Consider the following 25,634-nt stretch of genomic DNA (forward strand, 5'->3'; position numbering starts at 1 on the left):
GGTTTATCCATCCAAACACAAAATGTAAATAACTTGTACATTCCCCTCTCATCTCTTCAATCATGTTTGCACAAATAATTTTTTTTCACAAAACAACAAGTGTGAAAAGGGCTCCCTAGGAGTACCTAGGATGTTCTGGGTGCCTAACACCTTCCCATTACATAACCAACCCTCTTACCCGGATCTCTGTTTCTCTTTTACTAGTTTTTTTTGTTAAAACTTCTCGGTTTTTGTTCGCTTTCTAACCTTTCCTTTGGATAAATAGAAGTGCGGTGGCGACTCGACTTGTATGATTTACCTTGGATTTAGTCAATATTTATAATGGTAACGAATACCCCGCTACAGAAAAGTGGCGACTCTGCTGGGGACTATTTGCCTAGTGGGTTTTGCCTACTTTTCATTTTTGTTGTATTGTATTGTATTGTCTTGTGACATATTTTTTGTGCAATTTGGGATTATTGTATTGTATGTAATGATTGAATTGCTTGAATATTAATTCCTTGTATGCTTGGTGATCTTTGTGAGATGATTTCTATACCCGTACTCGAGTGCACTTAGGATAGGAGAATGGCATAGTCTTGTTGACTTGTGTGGAGTTATTCCTTAGCAAGTTGACTTGCAAGTCCATTCACTTGATGGAGGTCATGTTGGGATCAATAATGTCACACAAGTATTTGTGGTTAGACATTACTCTTCCCAATATAGACCTTAGAAGCCAAGGACCTTAGTTTACCAAGCCCATCTTGGCCTATTCTTAGGATGTAGTGTGAAAGTCGTTCAAGGGTAAGATTTAATACGATTGTTACGCGATACTACACTCATAAGAGTCTCTCTTGAGAATATTTTTGGAATACGTGTAGTCGTTTATCCGATAATATCCGAAAGATGGGATGATGACTATGGGAACCTCTTGTAGAACATGTTTGGCAGGTTTAAACCCTAGTACACTCCCTTTGGGTGGTTCTTAACCGAGACTCCATGCTCGTGACTCGCCACAAACCTTTGATCCATGGTTGATCCGTTCGTGTATCCTTAATATCAATGGAACTTGGGTGTTGATAAGGTGCAAACCATAATCCACCAAAATGGATGATTGATATTAAGGATGATATGATCCATCCCATGACCTTTGTTTGGTGTGCTTTGCTTGATCCTTGAGTGTGATTGTTGCATTCATGCATTCATGCACCCATTTGCATTCATATCATCAATAATGAAGAAAATTTTCAAGGAACTTAAGGGGGTCTATTTGCAAAATCTTCAGACATGGAAAGACAAAGAAGGAATACAAAGAAGTACAGTTTCAGACAACCAGATTTGAAAGAGTTAAGGAATCTGACATCCTATGTGCTAGATCCCTTGGGTTTCAAGGCTCGTTTTGGGAAGCTTCTTCCTCTTCTGACTGCTCAGGTGGACGAAGGGTTGATGAGTGTATTGGTGCAGTTTTATGATCCCTTGTACCGCTGCTTCACGTTTCCGGACTTCCAGCTTTTGCCTACACTTGAGGAGTATGCCTACCTTGTGGGTATACCTATTCTAGACCAGTTACCGTTCAGTGGCTTGGAGAGTGTTCCTACTTCTCAAGAGATAGCTGACATGCTGCATATAGATGAATCTCTGGTTGGTGCTCATATGACTGCCAAAGGTGGAATTCAAGGTCTCCCTTCTGAGTTTCTCATCGCTCAAGCTACTGTGTATGGGAAGGCCATGAGTGAGGACGCCTTTGAGGCCATATTTGTACTTCTCATTTATGGGTTAGTGTTATTCCCCAACATCGACAAGTTTGTGGATGTGAACGCTATTAGGATTTTCTCTACTCTTAATCCCGTTCCGACTCTGTTGGGTGATACCTATTTCTCTTTGCATATGAGGAATGCAAAGGGTGGTGGTGCCGTTGTGTGCTGTTTGCCTCTGTTGTATAAGTGGTTTATTTCTCACTTACCACAGACGGTCGCCTTCAAGGAGAACAAGGGATGTCTACGGTGGTCCACGAGACTCATGTCTCTCACTAATGATGATATCTCTTGGTACAACCGTGTGTATGATGGTGTGCAGATTATCGACTCTTGTGGTGAATTCTCCAATGTACCTCTTCTTGGTACATGTGGTGGGATTAACTACAACCCTGTCTTGGCACGTCGTCAGCTTGGGTTCCCCCTAAAGGATAAGCCCAATAACATTCTGTTAGAGGGCGTGTTCTTTCAGGAGGGTAAAGATCCCCAAGGCTTGAAGGGCAGAATGGTCCGCGCTTGGCGCAAGATTCATAGGAAAGGAAGGAAAGAGTTGGGTCCTAAGAATTGTGTTCCTATGGAGCCTTACACTGCTTGGGTTAGGAAGAGGGCGTCTGAGTATCTCATGCCTTACGAGTATCCGAGACCTACACCTTTGGTTATGGTTGGGCCTTCAACACTCCCCGACCAAAGAATAGAGGAGATGAGAGACGAAGACCGATCACGTGCTTGGATCCGTGAAAGAGAGGAGTTGCTTCAGCATATCAAGGAGAAGGATGCTTTGATAGAGTTCCTCGAACATCAGGTTATTGATGATCCTAATGATGCATGGACTTCTCTACTTCCTCAGTCTTCCAAGTTTTGGAAGAGGAGGTACGACCGACTCGCCAAGGAGAAAGCAGATATGGAGGCAGCCTACGAGAGGGAGGTGAAGAGGCTTCGTGCATCTTATCTTCCTGTGTCCCGAGCTTTAGATGATTGTTTCTAAGGATCCATAGGATGATTATTTTCCTTTTCTCCTGTATATGGTTACCAATACTGTACTTCTTTAGTGTAAAAATATTCCCCGATATTATTTGATAAAATATTTCCATATGTGGTAAATGTTTAATATTTCCAAACTTTGCGAATAGAACCCTAGAGTTCCTTTGAAATAAAAGAAAAAAATCATATGGACGAGCATTGCATGCATCATGTGCATAAGCAGGTTTTGTTCCCGGCTTCTTGTCCTGTGGTCTAACTCTGTGTTCTTCATTTATTTTGAAGACAAGCTAACTCACCGGTACTACACCAGAGCCAACATTTCAAGACTGATGGATCATCTGGAACAAGAGAACCGCGAGCTGAAAGAGGAAGTGGCCAGATTAGGTGCCTTGATGGAATCATTCTTGGCTGCCCAGAGCCAGTCTTTTCCGACACCTTCAACTCCTCCTCAGAGGACAATCATCTCTGAGATTGTCTCCTCGACTGTGCCTGCAACCAGTGCACACTTTGCTCCAACGGCCATGCCAGCCGGATTCTCGTGGGGGATGCCTCCCAATTTCATGCCCGAGGGTCCTGCTCCCACCTTTGCTTCTATGCCGGCATCTAGCCCGGTCCTTGTTGTTCCTCCTCCTGTCGTGCATACTCTGCCCAGAGTACACGACACCATCTATCATTCTGAGCCATCTGAGGGCCCAGATGTCTATGAGAAGATGGATGCTATGAACGATCAATTTCTTGAGCTTTGCAAGTAATTGAAAACTCTTAGAGGAAAGGATCTTTTCGGCAAGTCTGCTGCCGAACTCCGCTTGGTTCCTAATGTGAAGATCCCTGTGAAATTCAGGGTCCCTGACTTTGAAAAATACAAGGGAAATACCTGCCCTTTCAGCCACCTGGTCATGTATGCCAGGAAAATGTCGACTCAGACCGACAATGACCAATTGCTCATCCACTACTTTCAGGACAGTCTGTCCTGTGTTGCTCTGCGTTGGTATATGGGTTTAGACAGTGCGAACATCCGATCCTTCAACGATCTTGACGAGGCTTTCGTCAAACAATACAAGTACAATGTGGATATGGCTCCCGATAGGGATCAATTGAGAGCCATGTCCCAGAAGGACAAGGAAACCTTTAAAGAGTACGCCCAGAGGTGGCGAGAGTTAGCAGCACAGATCGTGCCTCCGCTAGAAGAGAAAGAGATGTCTAGGATCTTTTTGAAGACCTTAAGTTCTTTTTATTATGAGTGGATGATTGCTAGCGCTCCCTTTGACTTCACCGAGATGGTGAATATGGGGATGCGTCTAGAAGAAGGGGTTAGAGAAGGGCGCCTGACCAGAGAGGAAGGCTCTTCTGCCAAACATTATGGGGCGTTTGTGAAGAAGAAAGATGGAGAGGCACATGTTGTGACCTCCCATGTGAAACCAAGAAGACCATCTGTAAGGAGGAAGACCGTGCGTCTTGCCGGTAACCAGCACCAGGTGGCTCATATAGCTCCTGTCTTCAGAGATAATCAGCAGTATCAGCATCACAACAACAATCAGCAATCGCATCCGCAATATCAACAACAACAGCACCGTCCGCAACAGCATGCCTACCAGCCTCGAAACAGTAATCAAACTAGCACAAGTTACGAGAGGCAAAGGGTCACCTTCGATCCTATTCCGATGACGTATGCAGAGTTATATCCCTCTTTGATAGAGAGAAAGTTGATTACTCCGCGAGACCCACCGGCTATACCTACTAACCCCTAGTGGTGGTATAAGCCCGAATTACACTGTGTTTACCATTCTGGTGCTCCCGGCCACGACGTGGAGAATTGTTACCCTTTGAAGACCAAGGTTCAAGACCTTGTGAGGTGTGGAATTCTGTGTTTCGAGGACGTAGGTCCCAACGTGAAGAAGAACCCATTGCCCGAGCATGGGAAGTCTGTCAACATGGTCCAGGGCGTATTTATTTGTTTAATTTATTTATTTTTTTATTTTTTCGTTTTTCGTTCTTTTTTTTTTTTTAGTAAACAAAAGTAAGAGAAACAATGATGTATAATTCAAGCATGCTTGGTGATCTCAAACCAATCACAAGGAGTCCCACCCAAGGCAAAGGGAACCAAGATGCTCATGATCCTTGAGGCTATGCAAATGCAATGTTATGATGCCATAAGGGATCTTAGGGTCAAAATTGGGGTCTTACAGATGCCCCTATTTAAGGTCATTCTAGCCGGAGAAGTGAAGGTTAAAATCTTCGTCTCGACGAGGTAGAATGGGCTTAAATAATAACAAAGAGACAAATTTTGGTCCCTAAGAGACCTCATGATGCAGATGTATGTATGCAAATAGTACGAACTCTGTGGGGATATGTGTCCACAAAGAAGAAAAGACATCCGGAGAAACTGACAATCCATATGAGAAATACACTCAATGGGACAGAGACTCTGGGGACTCTTATGGGGATAAGAGAGGGAATAAAATGCGTGAGCAGGTCACGACTCAACGCTTGGGGAACAGAATTCCAAAGGGAAAAGATCCAATGGAAAGACTCGAGCTGACTCGAAGATGCAGGTATTGGGGAATATGCCAATACAGCAAAAACTATCCAAAACGGATACTTCGGATACAATTCCGGATAAAAACAATCCACTAAGGGACTTCGCTGGGGATGTCTAAAAGGACACTCCTGGGGAAGCAGCGGGACGAGGTATTACTGGTTACTGGGTAATAAGCTCAAGGAGACATGTGATCTGATCGCCGGTATGAGGGTGAGATACAACATGCTCGGGAAGAATGAATATCTAAGACCGGTATAAGGGTGAGAGATATCAATCAACCAAATCATCTGAGGAAGACCTAAAAAGGTATATCTCAACTCAAGAAAATCTGACTCCACAGAGGACAAAAAGTCATAATAGAGAGCAGCGAGGAGGGAACACCAGGGATATCGGTTATTGGGCATATAATAGGTGACCAACCAAGGCGTGAATTGCGGAATATTCCCAAAACACTCATCATCCAAAAGAGGGCTAAAAGCAAACTCGATGATAGAATGGATATTCGACTCCGTAAATGGGGTACGAATCTTACTCAACTGGGGAAGAACAAAAGCTTCGACCAAAGAGTGCATGAGATATACTATCTATTACCGTCAGAACGTAGATAATATACTCGCATGGACGATTATCCACAACCGGTTACTGGGTTAATAAAGGATAAATCGACTGAAAAGAAAAGGCATCGGGATACCGAAACCAGGTATATAATGATGACCAATCAAGGCGTGAATTGAGGAATATTCCCAAAACACTCATCATCCAAAAAGAGGGCAAAAAGCAAACTCGATTATGGGATGGATATTCGACTCCGTAAAGGGGGTACGAATCTTACTCGACTGGGGAAGAACAAAAGCTTCGACCAAAGAGTGCATGAGATATACTATCTATTACCGTCAGAACGTAGATAATATACTCGCATGGACGATTATCCACAACCGGTTACTGGGTTAATAAAGGATAAATCGACCGAAAAGAAAAGGCATCGGGATACCGTAACTAGGTATATAATGATGACCAATTCAGGGGAGGAACAATCGTTACTAACAACAAGGTAGACGAGAGATGACCCGCTGGGGATAAACTGCGTAATTAGAGCAATTATCCAAGAGATATATCACCAGTTACTGGGTGGTATACTAAAAAATGAAGGAATGTCAATATCGAATTTTGTATAAAGATAACCAACAAGGAGGGAATTACATCTACCGGTATGAGGATAGAGAACCACAAAAGAGAGTACCCGTCATCGGTTAGGATGAACAACAATCAAGGTTTAACTCTGCACGGGGACAAAATGGGGTTTACAACTACCGGTTACTGGGTAGTAGACCACATAAATATGACTTACAACTACCGGTATGAGGGTAGAGAACCACAGACTCCGCCGGGATAATAATTACTAATTATTGAGCAATTATTCATTTACCACGGGGAAACAGGAAAAGAGTCCCAAGAGACCGATCTAGGATCAAACTAGATAGGCACACCAAATCAAGACTTGTCCCGGTGAGGATATAACTCAATGGGGAAAACCATCCCAGTATATGTGTTGGGAAGGAACAAAAACAATCAACATCCACGAGGATATGACCCGGTGGGGAATATGGAAGAAAGGATAGACGCTTTCTGCTTATGGAGCTGACTCTATATGGAGAGATCAGACACACACGTCTGCTTGGGGAAGTATATCACCAAATAGCAGGAGACACCAAACAACGATATATGGCAAAGAATGCAACATGAATATCTGAATGTTATAATTATGCATGTATATGCGTGGTTTATGTATGATGTATGCTGACAGACAAACATATCTAACACAACCAGGTCCAGGAATCAGCCACCCGGTACTACATCTCAAGAGAGAAAGCCAAGTGCAAGGGAGAGTATCCAATCTGTTGGGGATCAGAGATACCAGGAAGCAAAGAACTCTGCAGGGGATGAATCAACAATTATTCCAGCTGGGGACGAGAGTTATCACAGACAAGGTCCACCACACCAACAACTCTACTGGGGAATCTATCCGAGGAGTTAAAGGATTTATCGGGATCAACCACCAAATACCGCTCTGGCCCAAAGAGATCCAAGCTGCTGAGGAAGAAAGATTGCTACTCTGCTGAAGGGAAGAGAGGTGACTCTCAACAAGCAATCCACTTGGTAGGATAAACCACAAGAGGTTCCGGAGGGAGGAGATACAGTCATGCCAGGAATATGGACAAAAATCTTACCCTGTTGGGGATCGTACCACCCTTAGGAGAGCACTGAGGATCTCCTAAGTATCCTTTCGTCATTGTGAACGTTCACTTTGTTTAAAACAAGTTATGAAAAGTTTAATTATTTAAAAACAATGATATTTCTCAATTAAAACATGCAAAACATTTGTTGAATAGAAACAAATAAGAGTGCCAATAATTGGATAAAAGGCTCAAATTTATGTGATGGAATGATAGTCTGCGAATGGCAAGGCTCCATAGATCTTTACAAATTTGAAATTGGTGATATATATTGGAAAAGGGCTACATTGAACATAATGACCATTTCTCCACCAATTCTGAATCTGATGTATTTGAAGCTTTGGCTGATAATGAGCAAGGATTTTTGACGGACGACAGTTGTAGAACAAAGACTTATCAGGATGCAGTTACTTGCCAAATCCCTAATTTTTGCCTAGATTTCCCCAGGATGAGGTACTCAATCTAGTGGGATACATATATCATTATTATATATTTTTTGTGTCTCTAACTTTTGCCTGGATCGCCCTTTCGAGTTTTCAATCCACCGAGACGCTCATTTTTGCCTAAGCCGCCCTTTCGGGTTTTCAACTTAGCGATCTATTCAGTTTTTATTTTTTTAGGCAAAGTATTTCTTGACTGCATCTGAATTCACAGGACGAGTGAAATCCTCCCCATCCATAGTTGTAAGCATCAAAGCATCGCCTGAAAAGGCTCTCTTAACAACATATGGACCTTCATAGTTTGGAGTCCACTTGCCCCTGGAATCGGGTGCGAAAGACAAGACTTTCTTGAGCACAAGGTCACCTTCTCGGAACACACGAGGCTTGACCTTCTTATTAAAAGCTTTCTTCATTCTCTGCTGATATAACTGACCATAGCACATGGCAGTCAATCTCTTCTCTTCAATCAAGTTTAGCTGTTCATAACGACTCTGAACCCATTCAGCATCAGTCAACTTGGCCTCCATCAAGACTCTCATTGATGGGATCTCCACCTTTACCAAGAGTACAGCCTCCATCTTGACTTAGTGATCATATCGTCAACATACCTCGATCTCCTTGTGCATCATATCATGTAACAAGGTAGTCATAGCTCGTTGATACGTGGCTCCGGCGTTCTTCAAACCGAAGGGCATCACTCGATAACAGAATGTTCCCCAAGGTGTGATGAATGTTGTCTTCTCCATATCCTCTGGTGCCATTTTAATATGATTATATTCGGAAAATCCGTCCATAAATGAGAAGACTTTGAATTTAGTTGTATTATCTACCAACATATCAATATGTGGTAGAGGGAAATCATCTTTCGGACTAGCTTTATTCAAGTCCCTACAATCCACACACATCCGGACTTTTCCATCTTTCTTAGGCACGGGCACAATATTGGCCACCCATTGAGGATATGTAGAATTCACCAGAAACCCCGCATCAATTTGCTTCTGAACTTCCTCTTTGATCTTCACTGCCATATCAGGATGAGTTCTTCTGAGCTTCTGCTTCACAGGCACGCACTCAGGCTTTAAAGGTAGGAAATGTTGCACAATATCAGTATCTAGACCAGGCATGTCTTCATATGACCAGGAAAACACGTCAACATATTCTCGTAGCAACTTAATCAACCCCTTCTTAACAGATTCTTCCAGGAGTGCCCCAATCTTTCCTCTCGCACACAATCTTCAGACCCCAAGTTGACTGTTTCCAGATTCTCAAGATGCGGCTGAATGATCTTCTCTTCATGCTCAAGTAGCCGGGTGATCTCATCAGGAATCTCTTTAACATCATCTTCCTCTGCCTCAAATATAGGGAATTCAAAATTGGGAGATGGTGTTGGGATCATTATGTTCAATGGGTTTAGAAAACAACCTACATAATGATTTTGGATATGAAAAGCTCTTAGAATTCAAATAAGGCAAATCATTATGCAGATGAAAAGATTGATTTTATTCTATTTTTTAGGGTTTTATGTGATCACCAATTTCATGCAAAAGCGAAAAGGGAAAATAAATGGAAAAACAAACATTTAACATGAATTTATTGAATGAAAATATCATTGTATTTATGTTGCCAACAATGTTATCACTCCTCCTTTTGGCATGGGAGAAGGGTTTTCAAACAAAGTGATTATTACGTTGACTTATGGACAACTGTTGGAATATCCACAGCGACCCAATTGTTGCAGACCCCTCCGGGGATGATGAAATTGCCAGAATCCTCTGTATCTTCTTCTAAAACGGAAGCAGCCTCCTCATCTAGACCAGTGTGGATGAAACCTCCACTCTTGAATAACCCTTGCTTATTGAAAGTACCAGAAGAAAAGCATATGCCAGCCCGGGACTCGTGCTCTAAGTGATCCATCAGTCTTGAAATGTTGGCTCTAGTGTAGTACCGGTGAGTCAGCTTGTCTTCAAAATAAATGAAGGACACAGAGTTAGACCACAGGGCAAGGGACCGGAAACAAAACCTGCTTATGCATATGATGCATGCAATGTTTATGCATATGATTTGTTTTTTATTTCAAAGGAACTTTAGAGTTTTATTTGCAAATTCTGGAAATATTAAGCATTTTATCACATATGGAAATATCTCATCAAATAATATTAGGGAAAAGAAGTGAAGCATCGCCAATCATATACAAGAGAAAAGGAAAATAATCATCCTATGGATCCCTAGAAACAATCATCTAAAGCTCGGGACACGGGAAGATAAGATGCACGAAGCCTCTTCACCTCCCTCTCATAGGCTTCCTCCATATCGGCCTTCTCTTTGGCGAGTCGATCATACTTCCTCTTCCAGAACTTAGAAGACTGAGGAAGTAGCGAAGTCCATACATCATCAGGGTCATCAATAACCTGATGCTCAAGAAACTCAATCAAAGCATCCTTCTCCTTAATCTGCTGAAGCAACTCTTCACGTTCACGGATCCAGGCAGGTGAACAGTCTTCGTCTCTCAACTCCTCTACTCCTTGATTAGGGAGGGTTGAAGGCCCAGCCATAATCATAGGTGTAGGTCTCAGATACTCGTAAGGCATGAGATACTCAGACACCCTCTTTCTAACCCAAACAGTGTAAGGCTCCAAAGCGATGCAATTCTTAGGACCCAACTCTTTCCTTCCTTTCTTATGAATCTTGCGCCAAGTGGACCATCCTAGCTTTCAAGCCTTGGGGATCTTTACCATTCTGAAAGAATACACCCTCTAACAGAATGTTATTGGGTTTATCCTTTAGGGGGAACCCAAGCTGCCGACGTGCCAAAATAGGATTGTAGTTAATTCCACCACATGTACCAAGACGAGGTACATTGGGGAATTCGCCACAAGAGTCAATAATCTGCACACCATCATACACACAGTTATACCAAGAGATATCATCATTAGTGAGAGACATAAGTCTCGTGGACCACCGTAGACATTCCTTGTTCTCCTTGAAAGCGACCGTCTGAGGTAAGTGAGAAATAAATCACATATACAACAGAGGCAAACAACATACAATGGCTCCACCACCCTTTGCATTCCTCATATACAAAGAGAAGTAGGTATCGCCCAACAGAGTCGGAACGGGATTAAGAGTAGAGAAATCCTAATAGCGTTCACATCCACAAACTTGTCGATGTTGGGGAACAATACCAATCCATAGATGAGAAGTACAAATATGGCTTCAAAGGCATCCTCACTCATGGCCTTCCCATATATAGTAGCTTGAGCAATGAGGAACTCAGAAGGGAGACCTTGAATTCCACCTTTGGTAGTCATATGAGCACCAACCAGAGATTCATCTATGTGTAACATGTCAGCTATCTCTTGAGAAGTAGGAATACTCTCCAAGCCACTGAACGGCAACTGATCCAGAACAGGTATACCCACAAGATAAGCATACTCCTCAAGGGTAGGCAAAAGCTGAAAATCCGGAAACGTGAAGCAACGGTACAAAGGATCGTAAAACTGCACCAATACACTCATCAATCCTTCATCCACCTGAGTAGTCAGAAGAGGAAGAAGCTTCCCAAAACGAGCTTTGAAACCCAAAGGATCTAATACATAGGATGTCAGATTCCTTAACTCTTTCAAATCTGGTTTCCTGAAGCTGTACTTCTTTGTATTCCTTCTTTGTCTTTCCATGTCTGAAAATTTTGCAAATAGACCTCTTAAGTTCCTTGAAAATTTTCTTATTTATTTTGATGATATGAATGCAAATGGGTGCATGAATGCATGAATGCAACAATCACACTCAAGGATCAAGCAAAGCACACCAAACAAAGGTCATGGGATGGATCATGTTATCCTTAATATCAATCATCCATTTTGGTGGATTATGGTTTACACCTTATCAACACCCAAGTTCCATTGATATCAAGGATTCATGAACGGATCAACCATGAATCAAGGGTTTGTTTTAAGTCACGAGCATGGAGTTAGGTTAAGAACCACCCAAAAGGGAGTGTACTAGGGTTTAAACCTGCCAAACATGTTCTACAAAAGGTTCCCATAGTCATCATCCCATCTTTTGGATATTATTGGAGAAACGACTACTCGTATTCCAAAAATATTCTCAAGAAAGACTCTTATGAGTGTAGTATCGCGTAACAATCGCATCAAATGTTACACTTGAACGACTTTCGCACTATATCCTAAGAATAGGCCAAGATGGGATTGGTAAACTAAGGTCCTTGGCTTCTAAGGTCTATATTGGAAAGAGTAATGTCTAACCACAACTTACTTGTGTGACATTATTGATCCCAACATAACCTCCACCAAGTGAATGGGATTGCAAGTCAACTTGCTAAGGAATAACTCCACACAAGTCGACAAGACTATGCCATTCTCCTATCCTAAGTGCACTCAAGTTCGGGTATAGAACTCATCTCACAAAGATCACCAAGCATACAAGGAATTAATATTCAAACAATTCAATCATTACATACAATACAGTAATCCCAAATTGCACAAAAATATGTCACACAAAAAAATATACAATACAATACAACAAATATGAAAAGTAGGCAAAACCCACTAGGGTCTCCCCAGCAGAGTCGCCATTTTTCTGTAGCGGGGTATTCGTTACCATTAGAGATATTGACTAAATCCAAGGTAAATCATACAAGTTGAGTCGCCACCGCACTTCTATTTATCCAAAGCAATGGTTAGAAAGCGAACAAAAACCTAAAAGTTTTATCGAATCAAAAACTAGTAAAAATGTCATAGATCTGGGTAAGGGGGTTGGTTATGCAATGGGAAGGTATTAGGCACCCAAAACATCCTAGGTACTCCTAGGGAATCCTTTTCACATTTGTTGTAAGGTTGTTTTTTTTTGTGAAAATTTATTTTTGCAAACATGATTGAAGGGATGAGGAAAGCATGTATGTTTATCTAATGTACTACTTACTAAAAGAAGGGTCAAAATAAAATGACTCGCACGGACGTCGCATCCACTACATACGTATCTCATCTGAATCTGAGAATCAATGTCTTCGTAGCTCGGCTGGCTATGGGTTAAGGGGAGTGTGCTCGCTAAGACATCGCGTCTTATACCTACGTATCTCATCAGGGATGAAAATCAGAGCAAAACGTAGTTCGGCCAACTGCGGGGTTATGGATTGGGTTTTGGACGAACAACGTTACTACGCAATCTATCGGATGCTCGACCTTTGGAGACTTACTCGCCTGTAGTAAAAGGAGTAAATGTGTTCTTATGGAGAAGAAAAATCAATAGGTTATTCGCGTTATAGGAACGCTCATGCAAAAGGAGTCCTGGACAAAGGAACCTGCATAAAGTAAACACAAAAACATTGCCTCCTATCGAGGTCTTCTAGCTAGGAAAGTAGTAAAATGCGGGAAAAATGTAAAAGTACCACACGGATGAAGATCCGAGGTAACAGCAATTAAAGGAACGATAAACCCTGAGATGCTTCCAAGCTAACATCATCAAAGAAAGTGGGTCAGTACAGGTAATCAGAATGAACCTCCAGGGGGTATCCCACAAATAAAGTGGGAAACCATGCAAACCATCTCTGCAAGAGTCATGTGAGCCCTCACAAAAAAAAACTCAACAAAAGGGTTAGAGAAAAAAATAGGGTAATCAAGGGTTTCCCCCAAATCAAAATGTAACCACATGAATCATGCCCTTTCAATTCACAAAAAGCTCACAAAAAGCAACCAAGGGTAGGAGGCCTAAACCTCTTGTCAAACACATGCATCAAAAGGGTATCAAATTCACCCATAATACCTCATATATTCAGAAATTTCAAATTGAAGGCATAAAGATGATGGATATAGGGCAAACCTGATTGGAGAGATCGAATGAAATTGAATTGCACCGTTGGGTTTGCAGAGCAATCTGAGGGTTTATATGAGAGGGAATTGGTTCTTTGCCGATGAGTTCCCTTCAGTCTTTAGAGGTTGCTCTGAATTCTGTTAGCTCTTCTCTCACTTTCTTTTTCCTGCCAGGGTAGTAGGAATGGAATGGAATTTCGTTTCACTGAAACTCTGAATTTATAACCTGGTTTTTGTGGACCTGTGGGCTCAAATGAGAGAAGCCCAAGTCCAAAATTTTCTATTATATTTTATTTATTTATTTAATTTTTTTTTTTATTATTATTATTTTTTATTTTTTTTTAGTAAACAAAAGTAAGAGAAACAATGATGTATAATTCAAGCATGCTTGGTGATCTCAAACCAATCACAAGGAGTCCCACCCAAGGCAAAGGGAACCAAGATGCTCATGATCCTTGAGGCTATGCAAATGCAATGTTATGATGCCATGAGGGATCTTAGGGTCAAAATTGGGGTCTTACACTATGGATATTCCAACAGTTATCCATAAGTCAAAGTAATGTTCATTGTGTTTAAAAACCCTCCTCCCATGCCAAAAGGAGGAGTGATGACATTGTTGGCGCATAAATACAATGATATTTTCATTCAATAAATTCATGTTAAATGTTTGTTTTCCAATTATTTTCCCTTTTCGCTTTTTGCATGAAATTGGTGATCATAAAAAACCTAAAAAATAGAATAAAATCAATCTTTTCATCTGCATAATGAGTTGTCTTGTTTGAATTCTAAAGCTTTCCATATCCAAAATCATTATGCAAGTTGATCAAACCCATTGAACATAATGACCCAACACCATCTCCCAACATTGAATTCCCTATATTTGAGGCAGAAGAAGATGATGTTGAAGAGATTCCTGACGAGATTACCTGTCTACTTGAGCATGAAGAGAAGATCATTCAGCCGCATCTTGAAAACTTGGAAATAGTCAACTTGGGGTCTGAAGATTGTGTGCGAGAAGTGAAGATTAGGGAACTCCTGGAGGAGTCTGTTAAGAAGGGTTTGATTGAATTGCTACGAGAATATGTTAACGTCTTTGCCTGGTCATATGAAGACATGCCGGGTCTAGATACTGATATTGTGCAACATTTCCTACCTTTGAAACCTGAGTGCGTGCCTGTGAAGCAGAAGCTCAGAAGAACTCATCCTGATATGGCAGTGAAAATCAAAGAGGAGGTTCAGAAGCAAATTGATGCAGAGTTTCTGGTGACTTCTACATATCCTCAATGGGTGGCCAATATTGTGCCCGTGCCTAAGAAAGACGGAAAAGTCCGAATGTGTGTGGACTATAGGGACTTGAATAAAGCTACTCCAAAAGATGATTTCCCTCTACCACATATTGATATGTTGGTAGACAATACAGCTAAATTCAATGTCTTCTCATTTATGGATGGATTTTCTGGATATAATCAGATCAAGATGACACCCGAGGATATGGAGAAGACAACATTCATCACACCTTGGGGAACATTTTGTTACCGAGTGATGCCTTTCGGTTTGAAGAACGCCGGAGCCACGTATCAACGAGCTATGACCACCTTATTTCATGATATGATGCACAAGGAGATTGAGGTATATGTTGACGATATGATCGCAAAGTCAAGAACGAAAGTGGTACATGTAGAGCACTTGTTGAAGCTTATTCAACGTTTGAGGAAGTACAAGCTTCGTCTGAATCCCAACAAGTGTACATTTGGAGTCCGTTCCGGAAAGTTATTGGGCTTTATCGTCAATGAAAGAGGTATTGAGGTTGATCCTGCAAAGGTCAAAGCAATACAAGAGATGCCTGCGCCCAAAACTGAGAAGCAAGTCCGAGGTTTTCTTGGCCGCTTGAATTATATTTCCATATTCATATCCCACATGACTGCCACATATGCGCCGATATTCAAGCTCCTCCGGAAAGATCAGTCCCATGATTGGACTGAGGATTGCCAGAAAGCTTTTGACATAATTAAAGAGTATTTGTCTGAGCCTCTGATCATGTCTCCGCCTGTAGAAGGAAGACCATTGATCATGTATCTGACAGTTCTTGAAGACTCAATGGGTTATGTCCTCGATCAGCAGGACGAATCGGGAAAGAAAGAGTATGCCATTTACTATTTGAGTAAGAAGTTTACTGATTGTGAGTCTCGATATTCAATGCTTGAGAAGACATGCTGTGCTTTGGCTTGGGCTGCTAAGCGCTTACGCCAGTATATGTTGAATCATACGACTTGGTTGATATCCAGAATGGATCCAATCAAGTATATCTTTGAGAAGCCTGCTTTAATAGGGAGGATTTCCCGTTGGAAGATGTTGTTATCTGAGTATGATATTGAGTATCGAGCCCAGAAGGCTATTAAAGGTAGTATTTTGGCTGACCACTTGGCACATCAGCCGATTGAGAATTATCAGTTAGTTCAGTATGACTTCCCAGATGAGGAGATTCTGTATTTGAAAATGAAAGATTGCGATGAGCCTACACTCGATGAAGGGCCAGAGCCTGGCTCCAGATGGAGTATGGTGTTTGATGGCGCTGTAAATCAGTATGGAAATGGTATTGGGGCAGTGATTATTACTCCTCAGGGCACACATATTCCTTTTACAGCAAGGCTAACTTTCAAATGCACGAATAATATGGCTGAGTATGAGGCCTGTCCTATGGGATTGGAGGAATGCATCGATCTAAGGATCAAGCATCTTGATGTTTATGGTGATTCGGCCCTCGTTGTCAATCAGATTAAGGGTGAATGGGAAACGAATCAGCCTGGTCTCATTCCATATAGGGATTATGCGAGGAGGATTTCAACGTTCTTTACTGAGGTTGACTTCTATCATATTCCTCGAGATGAGAATCGGATGGCAGAGCTCTCGCTACACTTGCTTCAATGATTGTGGTAAAACTTTGGAATGAAGTTCCCAATATCACTGTGATACGCTTGGATAGACCAACTCATGTATTTGCGGTAGAAGAGGTGAAAGATGATAAGCCATGGTATTACGACATCAAGTGTTTCCTTCAGAACCAGGTTTACCCGCCTGGGGCATCTGTGAAAGATATGAAGACTTTTAAGAGATTATCAGGAAGTTTTTACCTTAATGGTGATGTACTTTATAAGAGAAATTTTGACATGGTTCTGCTCAGATGCGTGGATAGACACGAAGCAGACTTGTTGATGGCTGAGGTCCATGAGGGTTCATTTGGTACTCATTCGAATGGACATGCCATGGCCAGAAAGATGTTAAGGGCAAGCTACTATTGGCTGACAATGGAGTCTGACTGCTACAAATATGTGAAGAAATGTCATAAGTGTCAGATTTATGCGGATAAGATTCATATTCCTCCGACGCTTCTGAATGTGATTTCATCACCATGGCCTTTCTCCATGTGGGGAATTGACATGATTGGCATGATAGAGCCGAAAGCGTCTAACGGTCACAGATTCATTCTCGTAGCAATTGATTACTTCACCAAGTGGGTTGAAGCGGCATCGTATGCAAATGTGACCAGGCAGGTGGTTGTGAAGTTTATCAAGAATCAACTCATATGCCGTTATGGTGTGCCAGATAAGATCATCACTGATAACGGATCTAACTTGAATAACAAAATGATGAAAGAGCTGTGTAGCGAGTTCAAGATCGCGCATCATAATTCTTCTCCTTACAGACCCAAGATGAATGGAGCTGTTGAAGCTGCTAATAAGAATATCAAGAAAATTATCCAAAAGATGGTTGTCACGTATAAGGATTGGCATGAGATGTTGCCATTTGCTTTACATGGATATCGCACATCTGTCCGCACTTCAACAGGGGCAACCCCTTTTTCTCTTGTTTATGGCATGGAGGTTGTACTCCCAGTAGAGGTGGAGATCCCATCAATAAGAGTATTGATGGAGGCCAAGTTGACTGATGTTGAATGGGTTCAGAGTCGTTATGACAAGCTGAATTTGATAGAAGAAAAGAGATTGACTGCCATGTGCCATGGTCAATTATATCAGCAAAGGATGAAGAAAGCTTTTGATAAAAAGGTCAAGCCTCGTGTTTTCCGAGAAGGTGACCTTGTGCTCAAGAAAGTCTTGTCTTTCGCGCCCGATTCTAGGGGCAAGTGGACTCCAAACTATGAAGGTTCATATGTTGTTAAGAGAGCCTTTTCAGGCGGTGCATTGATACTTACAACTATGGATGGGGAGGATTTCACTCGTCCTGTGAATTCAGATGCAGTCAAGAAATACTTCGCCTAAAAATAAAAACAGAATAGCTCGCTAAGTTGAAAACCCGAAAGGGAGGCTTAAGCAAAAATGAGCGTCTCGGTGGATTGAAAACCCGAAAGGGCGATCCAGGCAAAAGTTAGAGACATGAAAAATGAATATACGTATCCCGCTAGATTGAGTACCTCATCTTGGGGCAATCTAGGCAAAAATTAGGGATTTGGCAAGTAACTGCATCCTGACAAGATTTTGTTCTACAATTGTCATCCGTCAGAGATTCTTGCTCATTCGTCATCAACCGAAGCTTCAAATACATCGGATTCATAATTGGTGGAGAAATGGTCATTATGTTCAATCTAGCCCTTTTCCAATATACATCACCAATTTAAAACTTGTAAAGATCTATGGAGTCTTGCCATTTGCAGACTACCATTCCATCAAATAAATTTGAGCCTTTTATCCAATTATTTGCACTCTTATTTTTTTCTATTCAACAAACGTTTTGCATGCTTTAATTGAGAAAATATCATCGTTTTGAATAATCGAATTTTTCATAACTTGTTTTTTTAAACAAAGTGAACATTCACAATGACGAAAGGATATTTAGGAGATCCTCAGTGCTCTCCCAAGGATGGTATGATCTCCAACAGGGTAAGACATTTGTTCATATTCCTGACATGACTGTATCTTCTTCCTCCGGAACCTTTTGTGGTTTTTTCTACTGGGCGGAGTGTTTGGTGAGATATTCACCACTCTTCCCTTCAGCAGAGTAGCGACCTTTCCTCCTAAGCAGAAGTGATCTCTTTGGTGAGCACGATACTTGGTGGTTGATCCCCAGAATCCCTTTATGCCTTGGATAGATTCCCCAGTAGAGTTGCTTATGTGGCGGATTTTATCTGTGCAATAACTCCTGTCCCCGGCTGGAATGACTGATGATCATCCCCCGGCAGGGATCTTTGCTTCTTGGTATCTTTCCCTCATCATATTGGATACTCTTTGGGGAACCTGGCTTTCTCTCTTGAGATATAGTATCGGATGTTTGTGTGCTTATTCCTTGGAGCTGTTTGTGTTAGAAATGTCTATTTGTCAGCATTCATTATACATAAACCACGCATATATGCATATAATTTTCAAACATATTGATATTCATATTGCATTCTTTGCCATATATCTTTGTTTGTTATTCCCTGCTAGTTGGTAATACATTCCCCAAGCAAATGTCGGTGTTTGATCTCCCCATGTAGAGTCAGCCCCTTAAGCAGAAAGTGTTTATCTTTCCTTCCGCATTCCCCACTGAGTTATATCCTCGTGGACGACGGTTGTTTTCGCTTCCTCCCAACACATATATTGGGATAGGTTTCCCTATTGAGTTATATCCTCACTAGGACGAGTCTTGATTCAGTTTGCCTCTTTGGTTTGATCCTAAATTGGCCTCTTGTGACTGTTTCCTATATTTCCCTGTGGTATAAATGAATAATTGCTCAGTAATTAGTAATCATTCATCTTATCCTCGGTGGAGTCTGTGGTTTTCTACCCTTATACCGGTAGTTGTAAACCCTATTCTTTCCCCTTGCAGAGTTAACCTTTTGTTCATCCTAATCGATGACGGTTGCTCTTCCGTGGTTTTCTACCCCGTATCCGGTAGATGTAATCCCCTCCTTGACGGTTATCATTATCCAATATTCGGTGTTGATATTCCCTTATTTTCTTGGATAATTGCTCTGATTAGGCAATTTATCCCCAGTAAGCCATCTTTCATATACCGGTTGTCGGTAATGTTTGTTGCTCCCCTTGATGGTCATCATTATATACCTAGTTTCGGTATCCCGATGCCTTTCTCTCTCGGTCGATTTATCCTTTATTAACCCAGTAACCGGTTGTGGATAATCTTCCATGCGATAATATTATCTATGTTCTGATGGTAATAGATAATATATCTCATGCACTCTTTGGTCGAAGCCTTTTGTTCTTCCCCAGTTGAGTAAGATTTGTATCCCTTTTTGGAATCGAATGTCCATCCCATAATCGAGTTTGCTTTTTGCCCTCTTTTTGGATGATGAGTGTTTTGGGAATATTCCCCACTTCACGCTTTGGTTGGTCACCTATTATATGCCCAGTAACCGGCATCCCTGGTGTTCCCTCCTTCTGTTCCCTATTATGACTTTTTGGCCCCTGTGGAGTCAGATTTTCCAGAGTTGAAATATACCTTTTTAGGTCTTCCTCAGATGATTTGGTTGATTGATATCTTTCACCCTTATGCCGGTCTTAGATATTCATCCTCCCGGATCATGTTTTTCCCTCACCCTTATACCGGTAGGATTACATGATCTCTTTTTGAGCTTATTACCCTGTAACCGGTAATACCTCATTTGTTTTTCCTCAACTGAGTCCTTAGTGGACTTCCCCACCTGAGTCCGGATTTTTATCCGAAGTATCCGTTGTGGATAATTTTTTTGGATGTGTTGGCATATTCCCCAATACATGCATCTTCGAGTCAGCTCGATTCCTTCCATTGATTTATTTCATGGATTCTCTCCGTGTCTCTCAGCAAGTTTTAAGTTGTGACCTGCTCACGCATTTCTATCCTTTTACTCCCTGGCGGAGTCTCTGTTCCATTTATGAGTGTGTTACTCCAGTGGATTTTCAATTGTTCCTGGTCTCTTTCTTTCTTTGTGGACACATATCCCCGCAGAGTATTACCATTTGCATACATGTATTCGCATCATGAGGTCTCTTAGGGACCAAAATTCGTCTCTTTGTTATTAATTAAGCCCATTCTACCCCGTCGAGACGAAGATTTTAACCTTCACTTCCCCGGCTAGAATGACCTTAAATAGGGGCATCTGTAAGACCGTAATTTTATCCCTAAGATCCCTCATGGCATCATAACATTGCATTTGCATTGCCTCAAGGATTATAAGCATCTTGGTTCCCTTGGCCTTTGGGTGGGACCTCTTGTGAGTGGTTTGAGATCACCAAGCATGCTTGAATTGTATATCATTGCTTTTCTTATTTTGTTTTACTAACCAAAAGCACACAAATATGTCACTAACATCTTGTGTTTGTAGCTTGAGGAATCACAAGGTAAAAAGCTTCAAGGAGGTCATTGGTACAAAGATATGGTCAAGAGGAGATGATAGCCAACATGGTAATGGTTCCCAAAGCTCTCATCCATCAAATGTGTCTCCCTAGCATCTCAATTTATCATTTTGATCAAAGCAAGTCAAAGGGTTTGAGGTTGGTTCCTCAGGGAAACCCTAATTCATCTGTGCACCACAATGCCTTGCTCGTGAAGCAACCTCAGCCCATGGTCAAATACAATCAAGGGAAGTTCTTTAAATCATCATTTCATGCATATTTGAACTTATTTGAGTATTTTAATCATCAATTCATCAGGATATGAATTGACTGATTAATTCATCAATTAATCAGTCAATTCATCTGACTATTTTGAAATGCACTGAGACCTAACTTTTGATGTGTTGGTCAAATGGAGATGATCCTAAGAGAAAACATGTTCTTAAGGACAATATGAACAACTTTTATGTTCATCAAAAATTGATTTGAAGCTCGGAAGGTCATCTACCATTCCAAGACATTATAGGTCATTTTGACTGAAACCCTAATTCTGGGTCAACTTCCCAAGAACATAACTCATTCATTTTTTATGATTTTGAGGTGGGATCAAATGCATTGGAAATATTAAGACGTCTACTTAAAATGTTATGTTGGACAAAACTTCAAAGTCTCAAAGTAAATACATGTGATAATGCAAGACATTATAGGTCACTTTGGGCCAAATGCATTGAAAGGCAAAAAAGTCCAACTTCAAGTGCCCATAACTCTTTCATCAAAAATCCAAATGATGCAAAATTTAAGTCCATTTTGATTGTATTGAAAATATATACAACTTTAATGTTGTAGGGTTTTTCATTTGAGGCTTGCATCATCAAAACAGAAGGGCTTGAACATTGGCCAAATTTAGAAACTTTGCCTTTACATGTTTTGCACCTTGCACTTTAAACCCCAATTTCACCAATTTCCACACTTCAAATGGATTTTTGCCCAAGATAACAATTGTTTCTTACATCAAAAGCTTTCCAACCATTACTCACATGCTCATGTTTGGATTTGGCAAATGGTATTTTCGAAGAGGATAAGCTTTTGGTTCAATTATGCATAACACTTCAAAATTCCATGCACAAGCAATTACCATTCAGATTACACGTCCATTTCACTTTGGCATGATTTCAGATTGCATTTGGCAGTGAATTTGAGCCTTGTGCATGATCATACAAGCCCATGCAAGGAATGTCCAACTTCATGCACACGGATTGAATCACCCTCTCCTTGCCATTCCCTCTATAAATAAGGACCTTATTCCATTCAAATTTCACCCTGGAATCAACCTGAATTGCTGCAGAAATCAAAACCCAACCTCTCACCAAAGAAGCTATTTCACTTTTCTTCAAATTTTTCAGATCTAAAATTCAACTACATCTGGTTGAATCCTTGGATCTAAAGCTTCTAGAGCTTCATCGTTTACTCCATTGATCTTCTGTTTTGGCAAAGGAAGCAAGGAATCAAGCTCAAATCTCCAAAAATCAAGGTTGTTCTTCAACTGTTTTTTTTTCGAAACTCATCATCTATTGATCTATTTGCTTGGATCTTGTGTTGGTTGAAGTCCTCTTCATAGAGGCAATTGATTTGAGTACTTAATTGTTGAAATCTATCAAGTTCTCATGAACATCACAGAATTTCCATCTCTGATTTCTCTCAATATAAATATCTAGAGTGGAATTGAGTGATACAGGGATGATGTACATCATCCCAGCTTTCCAACGGTGTATAGATCGTCTATTTTGGTTAAGTTTTGGTTATCTGCAATTTTGGCCGGAAAACACAAGCTCCCCGGAGAAGAAGGTGGCTCCGGTGGCCGTCCCATTGCTAGTTTGAATATGGATCGTTGGATTGAGTTTCCCATATCTAATCCTGGCCCTTGCTTGTTATGACTTTCATTTATTCATTGTGTTACGCGTAGACTTGGACATATGGTGGAAGCGCGCTCCTGGAGCGCATGATCTGCCAGCTCAATTAATGAGCTCAGATCTAACGCTCCTGGTTTTTTTGAATTTCCGATTTTCTGATTTAATTTCTTTTATTTCCATTATTTTCAAAAATCAATATGTTCTTCATTTTTAATCCAAAATATATGGGACCAATTGCAGTCTTCTCCAAATAAATTCTAGTTTCTGATTTTGATTTTTAATATTTTTTATTTCATCATTTGATATTTTTTGTGAATTTTCTCTTTTCTGGTTATTTTTAATTCATTTTAAATAGTTTTTGATATTCAAAAAATACAAAAATATTTTCCTAACCTATTTGAATGATGATGGATCTATGAAAAATATTCTCATCAATTTTTTAATTTATTTGAGATTTATTTGAGATTTTAGTTCAATTAGGTTATTTTTATTCAGTTTTAATTGATTAAAAATAGTTTCTGACTTTTAAAAATGCTGAAATTTTTTGTCAAACTCAGTTTGACCTTGTTGAACTTGGGATAAATCACTTGGACCTTTCAAGGTTGATTTGAGGTGATTTTGAAGTTTGACCTTTCTTTTATTTTTAATTCAAGTTTATTTTAATATTGAAAATGCCAAAAAATATTTTGCTTATTGTTTGATCTCCAATCTTTATCTCATTTCTGATTTCTCATTGTTTGACTTTGACCTTCAATGTCACTTGGTCAATACACATGGATTGGTACATTTTATTTGACCTTATGCATTTTGATCTTTCCATTTCCTTATCCATTCTTCATCCCCTTCTTCTTCTTCTTCTTTCTTTTTGATCAATGAGTTGAAGGTTGATAAGTTAGCATTGATTAGGGAGACTTAATCTTCCTTGATTCAAATCTAATTCATCTTGATCAAGTGATCAAGTGAATGGCTTTGCATTAATGATAGGTTGTTTTCTAAATCATGCAAAAGGCTTAAACCAATACAATATCAATTCTCTTTTTCTTTTTGGCATGGCAAGTTGTTGGACCTTGGTTCACTAATCAAGACTTCTAACTTGTGTTGTTGCCTACATTATTATTGACCGGCCTCAGGTAGTTGTGACTTATACATAAGTCCAATTACGATTGCTTAACATAGCGCTAAATTTGCCTTATGGCACACTAACTATTAACACTAACCATTAACTATTAACATTTACTTTTTACCCCTTTACTTTCATGCAATTTACTATTCTTGCATATATTATCCATTTGCTTTTCTCTTTGCTCACTTGAGTACATGTTTATGTTAATGCCATTTGCCTTTTGCTCATTTGAGCACATAATTATGTATATAATATTGTGCTTGTGTTTTGTTTTGATTGTTGTGGACCAAAATGCAAAAAATGGACAAATGGACTTAGTTTCTAGGACTTTCCCTATGCAAAAATTGGAGTAAAAAGGACCTTAATGATGAAGATGGATTTGAAGGACCAAACCTCTAAACTCACTCTTGTCCATTCTTGATTTACTTCATGGAACTTTTGATGTGTGTGCTTTTGTGCTAGGGGATTCTATGAGAGCTTAAATTGAAGGACCATTGCCATGTTCATCCAAAGTGAAAGACACAAGATACATTGAGGATCTCTTGAGAGACTTGTTTGATTGCTTGAGCTTACTATTATTGTGATTGCTTATTCCAAAGGGTGGGAGCTACTTGGATCATCAATATGATCTCAAGAGAGGAACTCCATTGTGGTTTTGTTTCTTTATCCCTCACCTTTTTTCTTTACTTAGGACTTAGCCATTCTTCTTCTTCCCTCCACTCTAACCCAAGCCAAAACCTTTTGTGCAAACATTTAACCATTGTTTTCAAACATTAGAAACCTAAGCCTTATGCTTTTGATTTTCAAACTTTCTTTTCATAACACTTATTTTGAATTGAATCTGTAAGTTAACTTTGACCATTTTGTATATACTTCTAATTGGTAAATATAACCCATTCAAATGTCTTTTTGTGGTTCCAATGGCCACTTCCTTAATCAGATTTTTTATAACCTTTAGCTATTAGGTTTGAATTATCCTTGTGGTAGATGTAATACTCACCTATATCCTTAGTGATGGACAATGAGTCTTCCATGCTTATTATAGGGTTAACCCCTCACTAGCATGTTGAAGCTATCCTCACATGGTGGATTTGTGGTTTTAGGTCGAGTTTTCTCCCTTTGATAACAAAAGACCTTAAGGCTTTTGGACCAATCAATTCACCAACTCATTTTGAGATTTTTACCCCGAACTACGAGGTTTTGATCCTACCTTTTTAAGATGGTACATAGGCAATGGGTTTATCCATCCAAACACAAAATGTAAATAACTTGTACATTCCCCTCTCATCTCTTCAATCATGTTTGCACAAATAATTTTTTTTCACAAAACAACAACCTTTACAACAAGTGTGAAAAGGGCTCCCTAGGAGTACCTAGGATGTTTTGGGTGCCTAACACCTTCCCATTGCATAAACAACCCCCTTACCCGGATCTCTGTTTCTCTTTTACTAGTTTTTTTTTGTTAAAACTTCTCGGTTTTTGTTCGTTTTCTAACCTTTCCTTTGGATAAATAGAAGTGCGGTGGCG

This window comes from Lathyrus oleraceus, chromosome 1 (genome assembly GCF_024323335.1).
Source record: "Lathyrus oleraceus cultivar Zhongwan6 chromosome 1, CAAS_Psat_ZW6_1.0, whole genome shotgun sequence".
NCBI lineage: Eukaryota > Viridiplantae > Streptophyta > Magnoliopsida > Fabales > Fabaceae > Lathyrus > Lathyrus oleraceus.